Source organism: Vulpes vulpes, chromosome 13 (genome assembly GCF_048418805.1).
Source record: "Vulpes vulpes isolate BD-2025 chromosome 13, VulVul3, whole genome shotgun sequence".
NCBI classification, from domain to species: Eukaryota; Metazoa; Chordata; class Mammalia; order Carnivora; family Canidae; genus Vulpes; species Vulpes vulpes.
In genome coordinates, this window is record NC_132792.1 from 25,661,330 (window position 1) to 25,672,370 (window position 11,041).

At 37.3% G+C, this 11,041-nt stretch overlaps 1 pseudogene; it reads right to left on the reverse strand.

Annotated features, from left to right (window-relative positions):
- Positions 1-216: 216 nt before the first annotated feature.
- LOC112916006 (T-complex protein 1 subunit beta pseudogene) lies at positions 217-10,410 on the reverse strand (annotated as a pseudogene).
- Positions 10,411-11,041: the final 631 nt, after the last annotated feature.

Sequence of the window (11,041 nt, forward strand, 5' to 3'; positions counted from 1 at the left end):
CAAGGACCCCCGCCAGTACTCCTCCTCAGTGGGTAAGGAATCCCCATATGATATTTTACCATGAATCTTGTCTCTGTTTTCTAAGATTTTTTTCCCTTCTCCAGTCTTACTTGGCTAAATTTGAAGTGAGCATTGGGGAATATGCTTGCTTCGTGGCTGAGCAGTTTTCTCATAACCTTGTCCTCATAACATTTTTTTTTTTTTTTTTAAGATAAGAACAATTAATTGTTCAAATTTTTATTTTGATGCACAGTATGAGAAACAAACTTTTAAATCATCTGAATCTTATGGAAAATGAAACAGCAAATAAATTAGACCCATGTTAAAATAGAAGGTCAGTTATACGTCCAAACTTAAGGATATAAGAGCCACAGATAAACTTCGATTCCACAGTCTTCTTTGAGAGGGCGAAGTCTTTCAAACACAACTTTGCTATGAACTAACTGGTCCAGAGCTCAACAGCACATGGGAATGTTTAACAGGGGTGGTGATCAGGGACACGTTTCCTTGGTGCTGCTTTGATAATGTTGTCCACACGCAGAATCACCTCTGCTGCTTCAGCTGCACTCAAAAGAACTTGTCGCTTCACTTGGAAACTTTCTGTTATACCCAGTACTGCCATATCTCCGATGGTACCTTCCTTCATATCCAGGCCAGCAGTTGTGTTGCCTTCACTGTGGGCAGCTCGCAGCTGGGCCACCAGGTCTGCACTGTCGTAGCCTGCGTTATCAGCTATGATAGTTGGCAGCATTCTCAGTGCTTTAGCATAAGACTCCATAGCAACAGCTTCTTTGCCTGGTGTTCTACTGGCAAGCTGTGTCACAGCATGAGCCATCAGCATCTCAGAACAGCCTCCTCCATACACTGTTCTAGAATCCTTCACAGTTTGGGCAAGAACACAAAGAGCATCATGCAAAGATCTTTCTGCTTCATCTAAAATCTGTTGAGTGGCACCACGCAGAACAATGGTACAAGCTTCACCAAGGGCTACCCCAGAAAAGTGGATAAGTTTATCTTCTCCAATCATGACTTCCTCAATAAGCTTGCAACTTCCAAGCTTCACTAGTTCTGGGTGGTCAAAGGTAGAGGCAATTTCACCACCTGTAACAAGAGCTAGGCGTTCCACACCTGCAAAATCTGCATGTTCGATAGCCATAACACCAGCAGCACCAAAGAGCTGTTCAGGGTAATTGTAAATTAACTGCCTGTTAATAAAGCAATTTATCCCATGCTTAAGAATACGTTCAACTTTCTCCTTCATTTTTTCCTTTTCGGCATGTTCTATTTCAGCAACCTTTGCTGTAGAATCAACTCTTACTCTGGAACCAAATATCTTTATTTTGTCTGTATCCATACCAGTATTTGCAATGAGAATTTTAGCATTTTCAATTCGTTTTGGTTGATTTACTCCAATTTTTTTATCCAACAGAAAGCCTTCATCTAAATAGGAATCTGCCAGACTTCCTCCTAGCTTCTTGATGACATGAATTGCCTCCAGATTACCAGAGCCTTTCAGTCTGAGAACAGCTTCTACGGCTAACTGAGTAAAGTGGTCTTTGTGATGAGTAAGAAGTTTTGAGGACAATGTTGTTCCCGCAATGTTCATTAAATCTTGACGGAACTTAACTTCGTCAGAACCATGATCAACTGCAGAATTCAACAGAGCCTGTCTTGCTGCCTTTGTGGCTTCTCTCCAACCCGCAATGATGGTCTGTGGGTGAATCTGTGTTACATTCACAGTTTGAAGACCTGAACTAAAGATGGAGTCAGATGCTTAATTGACTGAGCCACCAGGTGACCCAGTTTATCAAACATCTTAAGAAAAAGTTGTTAGCAGTTTCAACCATGAGACATTATGTTTACTCTTACTCTCCTATCTCATTCTTTCCAGTTATAAATTCTTATCCAGAATATTACTTCTGATATTTTATTGCAGATTTTGTAAATCCTTGCCATAATAATTGGTCAGCTCTAGGTTAGAAAAATCATCATCAATATAATGCAAAGTGTTTGGAAGGCTGGGAATATTTTCTGACCAGATATATAAAACTCCTAAAATTGATTAGTGGTGGTTTATACCTAATTAAACATATATTAAATGCATATACCATTTTAAGCATAAAATAATTATTCTCACTTGAATTATTTATATAAAATTCATAATTTCCAAAATTATATTGACAGTGACTCTAAGGCTCTACTGAAATTTTTCATCAGAAAAAAACAGAACCTGGAAGGTTGTCTGTTATAGAGAAAGAAGAGATTATGAGAGGGAACTAGTGATCTATCCTCAACTAACAAATGCCAATACCATTAAGGTCTTGAGTGAGTTAAGCATTAAAGAAGATGAAATCTAACCTCAGCTTACTATTGTTACAGGTCTCAAAAATTAAATACAAATATATATATACATATATAAGTGATATATATGTATGTGAGTATGCACACACATACATATACACAGAGAATGACAGACTTCTGGTAAAATTACTCTTTTTTTAATACATTTATTTTTTATTGGTATTCAATTTACCAACATACAGAATAACACCCAGTGCTCATCCTGTCAAGTGCCCCCCTCAGTGCCCATCACCCATCACCCCCACCCCCCTTCTCCTCTTCCACCACCCCTAGTTCGTTTCCTTTAAACTATATTATAATCCAAAATTTCTGTTTTATCTTATACACCAGTAAGACAGACTACATGACTTGCCCCATTCAGTTGTTGCTCACTTTCTAGTTTGCCCTCATAACTTGTCTTTGATATATCTTCTACTTATACCACTTTGCAAACTAAGGGACGTAGATCCATCTCTATCTTACTATAACAATTTTATGGAAGAAGTATTCTAAATAAAACATGACAACACAAGAGAGTAAGCCCAAAGATGAATTATTTAGATAGTGCTCTATGTTGAAGAGCTTTTATTTGTTGTCTTCAAGAAAATGTTCCAAGTCAAATTGTGCTATATCCATTATTTTTGTCATTTCTAGTCCTTACTGATAATGGAGTGAAATGGGAGGACAACCATTGATTTTTATTGGGATGCTTTACTTGGGGTTTATGTACCCTGAGGATAGTTGACCAAAACTAAAATAATAATGATGATGATGATGATAATAACCTGGAAAATAATTTTATTGCTCAATTTCAAATTACATTGAAATTTTTCTTTGTGAAAAAATACTTGACATCTCATTATAACATTACAATACTGATACACTCAAAACAAATATAGGTATCTTAGCAAACTCCTATTGAATAGCATCTGTTCTTAAGTATATCAAATATTCACCTTCCCATTTGTCATTTTCACCTGAATGTCTTATAGGAAACTCAAACACAGTATGGTACAGTTAAATACTTCGTTCTATCATTCAACACTGCAGTTAACAAAATAAACAACCAAGGCTTCCCCTACCTTTAAACATCACCAGTGTTCACTCAATTACCCAAGGCCAAAATCTAGGAGTCACAATTAAACCTTTCTCTCATTTGCATGAAATTTTGATGTAGAACACCAGGTGAAGTGCTAATGGAAGGCTAGAGGTTCTTTCAATGATTCCTTTTTCTTAAGTCTGTAAATATATTTAGTAAATTGCAGGGAATTAACCTTCCCCAAAGGTGTAACCCATACTCTAACTAGCATGTATCCAGTTTGTATAATTAGAGAAGGTTCAGAGACTAGAGTGTGAAGACAAATTGCCTGCAAACCAGAGGGGGAAAAAAGAAAAGAAAAAGAAAAAAAAGGACCTCTAGAGAAAGGAGCTTTCTGTCAAATTGATCCCATCCAGGTCTTTCTGAGCGAGACTAGATATCTGAATTTAGACTATGCCTGTCCTCAGAAGGGTCAGCATGCATATCTGCCATACAAAATGAAACAAAACAAAAACAAAAGAAGTATACGAGATAGAGAATTGTATAGGTATAAGAAATTGTATTCTAATGAGAGAGAAAGAAAAAGCAAGAAAGAGGAAGAAAGAGGGGGAAGTCAGGGAAGGTGGGGAGGGAAGAAGGGGAAGAAAGCTTTCTTTCTTTTTTTTTCAATGGTATAAATTTATAGAAAGGGTACTGAATTTATTTACCTGAGCAAGAGAAATTGAATAGTACAAAATTCCCTGGGTCAGATATTTGAAAGGACTCACAAGACTTTACAGAACATACTCATTATAGTTATCATTTAGGGCAAAGGATAGAGGCAGCAGAAGAAAGTGCAGGTGAGTACCGTAGGTTCATGAGACATGCTATGTGCATACTTCTCATGGTTTTTTTATTTGAACTCATGTATTGTACTGTGTTTATGGTTTCAAATATCAATATCTGTGCAAGAAATCATGTAAACAAGTCAGGTTTATTAAGCTGGTTAGGCCCATTGAAAGCTATTGTTAAATATGCTGACATTGAGGGTCCTCCAGGGAGTTTTAGACTCTAAGAGCATAACATAAATCCATTGTCCTTATTTTTATTTTTTCTTTTAATTTTTATTTTTCTTATTTGATAGAGAGAGAATGCAAGCAGGGGGAGCTGCAGAAGGAGAGGGAGAAGCAGGCTTTCCATTGAGGAGGGACCCCCAACTTGGGGCTTGATCCCAGGACCCCAGGATCATGACCTGAGCTGAAGGCACATGCTTAACCAACTAGCTACTAGGGGCCTCATTGTCTGCATTGTGATCCAGAGTTAGAGACAGAGTTGACAGAGTTAAAGTTCGACTGTAAATCAGCTCTATTTCCCTAAAACTCTATAAATGTTTTTTTTTTTCTCTTTTTAATATTAAGTGACTAATCACTTTATTTTTTAAAAAAATACTTTATTTGTTTATTCATGAGAGACACAGAGAGAGGCAGAGACAGAAGTAGAGGGAGAACCAGACTCCAGGGAGCCTGATGTGGGACTCAAATCCAGGACCCCAGGATCATGCCCTGAGCTGAAAGCAGGCACTCAACCACTGAGCCACACAAGGCACCCCAATAAATAAATCTTTAAAAAAATGTTGAAAGGGGGATACCAAACCTAATCTACCACCCAGATTGTCTAGGGGCTGGTATTCTGCACTGCTTGAAAAATTTTCTTTTTGAAATTGATATCTTAAATCTGCTTTGTGATATTCATATTCTCCTCTTAGAACATTTTTAACAGAGACAGAGTTAATGTGGGGGAAATTCCTAGGGAAATGACTAATGAGAAAGATTCTGAGTAGCTAATTTCTTGCTCTATTTATGATGCATTACATAGTCTGGACAAAGACAAATTACCTGATCATAGTATTTTTTTTTCTTAAAAACCTGTTCTTCAAATCCATAAAAACCCTAGTAGAGAATTAATAAAATTTAAAGGGATTGATTCAATTGCAGAAAGAGTTAAACTCTGAGAAATTACTATACCCAGGTCAAAAGTCTTGACAGACTATCAACTTGGACAGTAAAAAGTTCTGGGAAAGGGTCCAAGAGAGATAGCACCAAGATAAAGAGCTATGTATCTTAAGAATGAAGTTCTTCCACGTGAAGAAATGTAAAGTGCAAGTGAGATTCTCTGGTGTCATTGGCATTCCAAACTTTTCTCTTTGTTTTTGTCTAATGTTGCCTTTGGATACGTCTGTTTCTATAAATAAATTTTTGAACAATAAAAAAAAAAAAAAAAAAAAAAGAATGAAGTTCTCTCTGCATCTAAAGGACTATCTTACTTATGCTTCTCTTTTTAAATTCAAAAATTTTTTGCCTTATAAACCCTGAGGCAGATGGTAGGAACCTATCAACGGTATGGGTAACAAATCTTAATCGTTTTCTCCAGGTTCGTTAAAATATCAAAACTGTCTGGAGGGACCTAAGCTGTATGCCATAGCTCAGGTATTTTGAATGAGATAAAATTTTTGTTTTTTTGATTTTCATGTTTGAGATTACATAAAAGAGAAAGACCATTAGAGAAAATTAGTGACACAAATCTGTTTGCTAAGTTGCAGTAACTGGAAATGTTTTCATGTTTCCCTGGGTGTGTTTTATAACTAATTTATGTAGGGTGTCCAGCTGGCTCAGGCAATAGAGATTGTGACCCTTAATCTTGGGGTCATGTTGGGTAATAGAGATTACTTTAACATATATATAGATATAGATATATAGATATAGATATATAGATATATCTATATATATGTATATATATATGAATTTGTATATATATGAATATATATATATTTGTATATATATGAATTTGTGCAGCTGTTGCAAAAAAACCACAGGCCTTGGACATGGATAAGGGGAATTCTAAATGGGATATATCAAAGACCTTAATCCTCATCAACATTATAAAACAAGAAAATATATATATTGAATCGCAGGATTAATGAATAAAATTACAATTTACAGTCCAGAATTTGGAGGAGCCAGAAATGATCTAATCTAGTATTTATGATTTTTTTTAAAAGAAGATTTTATTTATTTATTTATTCTTAGAGACACAGGCAGAGGGAGAAGCAGGCTCCATGCAGGGTGCCGAACATTGGACTTGATCCCAGGTCTCCAGGATCACACCCCAGGCTGCAAGTGGCGCTAAACCACTGCGCCACCGGGGCTGCCTGTGTTTATGATTTATTTGTCTAAATGACATCAGGAAATAACCTATGGGTATTAAAAAACTAAATGAGGATACACCATCTCAGTAGGACATCTGATATCACATTTATTTTGAAAAATCTCTCTACATTCCATCTTCTTTGATAGGAAGCCAATGATCTGAGAGATTTATTACCTTTAAAGCAAGGATATGTTGACTACCCACAATAGTTTCACATTACTTTGGAAAAGCAAAAAAAAAAAAAAAAAAAAAATTCCTATTTCCTCTCTGTTGTTATTTTTTTAGCCCAGAATATATAAATCTATCAACAGTTTCATAACCTTAAAAATCATAATATAAATAAGTGGATTTGGAAGTTGTGTTTTCTGGGAAACAGAATTTGAGACAGGAGTTTATGTCCAGGAGATTAACTGGGAAGTGCTTTTTGATGTACATCGTAGAGAAATGAAAAAAGCGAAAGTGATAGAACAAGAACTTGAAGTTATATTTCGTTATAACAACAGTCTCAGCTCATCAAACTCAGATATCTGTGATGGGGATGGCCCTGCAAACTTGTCCCATATTGATGCAAGGGAACTTGGCCTACATTTCTTGCACTGACTAGTCTTTTGGATAAGAGGTATAACTTTGGGCAAGAAAGCTTTCTTCAGATAAGAACAATTCCTGGAGAGGTACACAGTTGACTATTGTCAGCTCCCAACACTCCTGACACCAAGGAAATGAATGATATATTCTATTAGCAGGGAAATTCTAGGAACCCCCAAGGGCATCCAGTGTAGACTTATCCCTTGTGATCCTTGCAACCACTTACTCATATAATATGTTAGGGAAGTATATTCTCCATAATTCTGGTCAGCTGCTTTTCCTGGAGTACTTATAAGGTGACATTTAGTAGGATAAACCAAAGTTCCCACTGCTATGCCTGGTGAGTATTATATTCCTAATAGAGATGCACTGCTACAATCATGGTAGAAGATATAGGGTCTGACTCTCTGCTCACATAATGTATTTGTCTCCTCCAATATTGCTTTTGAACTGGATTTTCCACATTTGCCTTACTATGGAATGCTGACTGGTTTACCCAATCTTATTACTTAACGGGTGAAACAGAGCTTATTTGATGTTCTGGTTAGGCATTTCATCTCTACCAGGACTCATTACCATACTAGGAGCTATTTTGCAGAAGTTGTATAATTTTCCTCTGTAGATAGCATGGTTTGTGTCACATGTCATTATCCTATTAGGACTTGCTGTAAACTCCATAAGTCATCTTCCTGTAGCACTAATACTTTTAATACCATAGGGTCTGCTGGATTATACAGCAAAAAGTAGTATGAACTTGCATCATGCCTGGACATTCTGTAGTGCCCTTTTCAGTTCTGATCCCCACTCAGCACTGGTAGCCTCTTGTGTCACCTTGTACATGCATTAAAATAGTATTACCAATTGTGGAACATGGTAATCCAGAACCTAAAGATGTCTATTAGAGGTTTTGCTTCCTTTTCTTATTGTGGAAGGTGTAAAATGTAATAATTAATCTGTTACTCTGGAGTAGTCATCTGAGTATACTGATAACCTATAGCGCTAGACACCTCATAGTTTTATGGTAGTACAAAGCCCCTGAATCTTTGTGAGCTTTACTATCTATCCACTGTGTGAGATGCATGTGTCTTACCAACATTTTTAATCTACTGGTCACTTTCTGTTTATTGAGAGAGAATTAAAAGAATGTTGTTGATATAGTAGTTCAATGTATGTGAAATGCCCTATTTCTATTGAATATATTATGGCAGAGAAGAGGCAACTGTGTGTTGTTTAGGATCTCGCCTATATCCAAACTGTTTTGGTGTTAGTTCAGTTCTACTGAGAATCAAATGCAAAGAACTAATTAAACAATGAAGAGATGTATGGTGGGAAAAGGTAGGCAGAGACTTCAGACCATGATACAGGTTTTATAACTGTGAAAAGGGGAAGGAATGAGGATTGGAAAGAAGATTCTCAGACTGCAGTGAAGTTCTCAAAAATTGTTGGCAAATTAGATGGAAAGGCCCAGAGGGGAAAATGCCATTAGTGGAGTACCACACTGGGCAGGAATGACCCAATAGTCCCCTGTCATCTTCACTTCTTGTCTGTGAGCAGGCCAGAAAGAATGAAGCTTTGTCTTGAGCACTGCTGGGCATCCAGTTGTGTGGCAGCTAGAGAGTGTCTACCAACTACCCCACACACAATAATTCTCTTCAAAGTAAAAACAAACAGCAAAACAAACAAATCCCAAAACAGAGGAACACCAAGAAGTTTGGGAGATTCTGGATAGTGATTATGTTATCACTGGTGTTTGCTTATGTCCAAACTCAATTTAATTGTAAACATTAAATATGTGCGGTTTTTAGCATATCAATTATACCTCAATAAAGCTTTTTTGTTTGTTTGTTTGTTTGTTTGTTTTAATAAAGCAAATGCATCTTAGCAGCACAGCTCTACGGCTGCCAAGGTCTGCTCCTGTTAAGTTTTATATGGATAGATGGATTGTTTTTTAAAACAAAGCATGTGGAGGGTGCCTGGTAGTTCAGTGAGTTAAGAATCTGATTCTTGATTTTGGCTTGGTTTGTGATCTCAGAGTAATGAGATCTAGCATTGTGATGGGCTCCACACTCAGCTCTGTGGGGAGTCTGTTTCTCTCTCTCTCTCTCTCTCTCTCTCTCTCCCTTTGTCCCTCCCGCACCTCGCACATATGCACATGCACACTCTCTCTCTCAGAATAAAATATTTAAAAAATAAGTAAGATAAAATGAAGCATGCAGTTTCTGGCTGAGGCATCAGAATTACCTATAGCAAAGCAGCATCATTTCCCCGGACCCCAATCTCTCTGGGGCAATACAATGAAGGCAGTTGTCAGCTGCACATACAGGGGGATGTACTACTGAGGAGGAACACTGATGTAATAAATTTGGGAGTTTATAGAGGAATTGCTGCACAACTGCCACTCTCTTCTCCGGAGAAAGGGAGAAAACCCTCAAATCTTCTATGAGAGAGGTATCTGGGATTTTACAGTTTTTTGGAATATAAACTAATGGCTTGGGCTTTAATTCTTCATTGGACTGTAAACACATAGCTCAGAAGAGGTAAACCAATAAATCTCTCAGAGGTATTTTACTCTTAGGGTTACTACTAAACAATTCTTTAACCTAGATTGTCTGTATTTTTTGCTCCAAAAGCCCTGAACATTCAGAAGCATGAAAATACCTTCTCTACAATTTCATAGCACCATGTGCTATACAAATCACTTCTCTACACATATATGGGAAGCAGCTTTTCTATGGCTCTCGTGGGCCTCACTTCCTCAGTTAAAATTTGGAAGAAGGTTAGTGACATGCAGGCCCAGTTCTGCAGTTGTTTTCAGGGCCACAACTAGTTCCCATCATCTTCCTTTTCTATTATTTATTCTAAATCCTCATTCTCCATTATCACTATCACTTACACTTAAACTCTCATTCCTAAGTGATACAGGTTCTTATTAACTTTACTCTTCTCAGGGCCGAAATGTTGCACATATATATTCAGTTACAATCAGGCAAGAAAAAATGCTAAGGGATGCAGAAGTGGATCACCAGGGTTGCACACCCTTCCTTCCTGCCCTCATCATATAAAAGCATCCCAAACTTCTTAGAGCTGATCAGGAATAGGAACCCTTGCCACATCAGTGACTTCTTTTCTTACTTCCTGGTGCCGTAGAGAAGCTGCCTTTCACAGGAGAGGGCTTTTATGTGGAAGGGAATTCTTAATCCAACCTTACATTCCACCACTCTTGATTCAGTATCTTCAGGATCCAACCATATACACAGCATCCCGTCATCTGCTAATACATACTTGTTGACTAAATTCTGTAGCTCATTAATAGTACAGTCTGTTCCTTTTTAACTATGCCTACTACAGCTATGAATTAATTATGTAGTAAGCCAAGGAATGACAACCCAAAACTATCAAGCCTTTAATGCTTGAGAATTGATGTTATCCTATGAGGAAAAAGGGCCTTTGAGATGAGATTAAGGTAAGGATATTTAAATGGGAAGATTATCCTGGATTATCAGTGTGGGCACTATCTACAGTCACAGGCATCTTTGTATAAAAGAGATAGGAGGGGCAGGAGAGGCTAGGTAGGGATTGGTAGGAGGCTATGTGATCAGGCTCATGCAGGGAGACTGTGAAACCAGGCTCACAGAAATCCCAGATGTGGAGAAATGTTATGGATGACATGAGACCAGACAAGGTGTTCTGGTCTCATGATATTTACATGAACCCTTGTTTAGTCTCATGATAGTTAAAAGTCCACCATGTTTATTCTAAATATAGACATGATATTTACAAGTCCACCATGATATTGACAAGAAATTTACCAAGTTCCCTGGTCAGTTTCCTATAAAAGAGTACCATGAAAGACCTCATTGGCAATCTATTCTGGACTCCTCTCACTCTAGA